Below are 1,970 nucleotides of genomic sequence, written 5' to 3' on the forward strand. Positions count from 1 at the left end.
GGGTTAGTTTCTTACCGAACACGTCATCATTGCTTTAGCCGTGTTTAAGAATGGTCTTCCTAATATGAGAGGAACTTGAGAATCTTCTTCCATGTCCAGAACAACAAAATCTACTGAAAATACTAAAGTACCAACTTTAACTAGCATGTTCTCCATTATCCCTCTAGGATATTTTACTGATCTATCGGCTAGTTGTATACTTATTCGTGTTGGTTTCAATTCTCCAAGGTCTAGTTTAGTGTATAGTGAATAAGGCATTAAATTTATACTAGCACCTAAGTCTGCCAATGCTTCTATTGAACTAAGACTACCCAGAAAACATGGAATTGTGAAACTTCCTGGATCAGATAGTTTTTCTGGTATCTTATTCAACAGCACTGCTGAACAATTAGCATTCATAGTAACAGCTGATAGTTCTTCCATTTTCTTTCTATTTGAGATTAGATCTTTCAGAAATTTATCATATCTAGGCATTCCTGAAATCACATCTATGAAAGGAAGATTTACATTTATATGTTTAAACATATCCAAGAATTTGGATTGCTCGGCTTCAAGTCTCTCTTTTCTCATTTTACTCGGGTAAGGAAGTGGTGGTTGGTATGGTTTAACATAAGGTTTAGCCTTAACTGTGTTATCTTCATTAACCTTTTCAACTACCGGTTCTTTTTCCTTATCTTGTTCAGGTTGTGGTTCTTGTGGAGTAGGAGTATCTTCATTAGAAATTACAGGTATTTCAGGTGGTTTAAGTGTAATACCACTTCTTGTGGTAATGGCTTTAGCTGTTTCATTCCGGGGGTTAGCATTTGTATCACTAGGTAAACTTCCCGATTTTCTTTTACCTATTAACCTTGCTAGGTTACTTACTTCTTGTTCCAGATTTTGAATAGAAGCTTGTTGATTTCTAAATGCTTGAGCATTTTGTTCATTTGTTTGTTTCTGAGATGTGAAAAACTGTGTTTGAGATTCAACTAGCTTCGTCATCATATCTTCTAAATTTGGCTTTTTATCATCGGTTTGTGGTGGTTTGTTTTGAAAATTAGGTCTTTGCTGGTTGTAAGTATTGTTGGATACTTGTTGATTGTTAGGACCTTGTTGGTTGTTGTATGGAACATTTCGATTATAATTCTGGTTTTGATTGTAAATCGGTCTTGGCGGTTGATAATTATTCTGATAATTATTTCCAGGCCTTTGTTTAGATATGAAACATTCTCTCTTTGTTCCATTGTTAGTTCAATACTGAGACAATCTTTTGTCAAATGTGGTCCTCCACACTGCTCATAACTAATTCGTATTGAGTGAATATCTTTAGTCATCTTTTCCATTCGTCTCTCGACAGCATCTATCTTTGCGGAAATGGAATCTAAGTCATGGCTAGAATCGGCTCTAGCTGCTTTAGATGATCTAACGATATCTTTTTCTTGGTGCCACTCATGTGAGTGGGAAGCAGTGTTATCAATAATTTTGTAAGCATCAGTTTCGGTTTTCTTCATAATAGAACCACCAGCTGCTATGTCTATGTCTTTCCTTGTAGTGATGTCGCATCCTTGGTAGAATATTTTTACTATTTGACAAGTGTCTAAACCATGTTGCGGACATCCTCTCAATAACTTTCCAAATCTTGTCCATGCCTCATATAGAGTTTCATTTGGTTTCTGTGTGAATGTAACAATTTCTCCTTGAAGTCTTACGGCTTTAGATGCCGGAAAGAATTGTTTAAGAAATTTTTCAACTAAAACGTCCCATGTATCAATCGCCCCTTCAGGTAACGATTCAAACCAATATTTGGCTTCTCCCTTTAAAGTTCAGGGAAATAACATGAGATATATCTGTTCATCCTCAACTTCTCTTATTTTAAATAGTGTGCAGATCCTATTAAAGGTACGAAGATGTTTATTTGGATCTTCCTTCGGTGCACCACTAAATTGGCATTGATTAGTCACCATGTGTAGAATTTGTCCTTTGATTTCATA

The 1,970-nt window shown here is 35.7% G+C and overlaps 1 non-coding gene across 1 annotated transcript; it reads left to right on the plus strand.

Moving 5' to 3' along the window:
- The first annotated feature begins 1,578 nt into the window (after positions 1-1,578).
- On the plus strand, positions 1,579-1,685 carry LOC139846239 (small nucleolar RNA R71). Its single transcript, XR_011758967.1, has one exon. It is a non-coding gene; the product is annotated as a small nucleolar RNA R71 (small nucleolar RNA).
- Positions 1,686-1,970: the final 285 nt, after the last annotated feature.

The sequence above is a fragment of the Rutidosis leptorrhynchoides genome, chromosome 4 (assembly GCF_046630445.1).
Source record: "Rutidosis leptorrhynchoides isolate AG116_Rl617_1_P2 chromosome 4, CSIRO_AGI_Rlap_v1, whole genome shotgun sequence".
NCBI classification, from domain to species: Eukaryota; Viridiplantae; Streptophyta; class Magnoliopsida; order Asterales; family Asteraceae; genus Rutidosis; species Rutidosis leptorrhynchoides.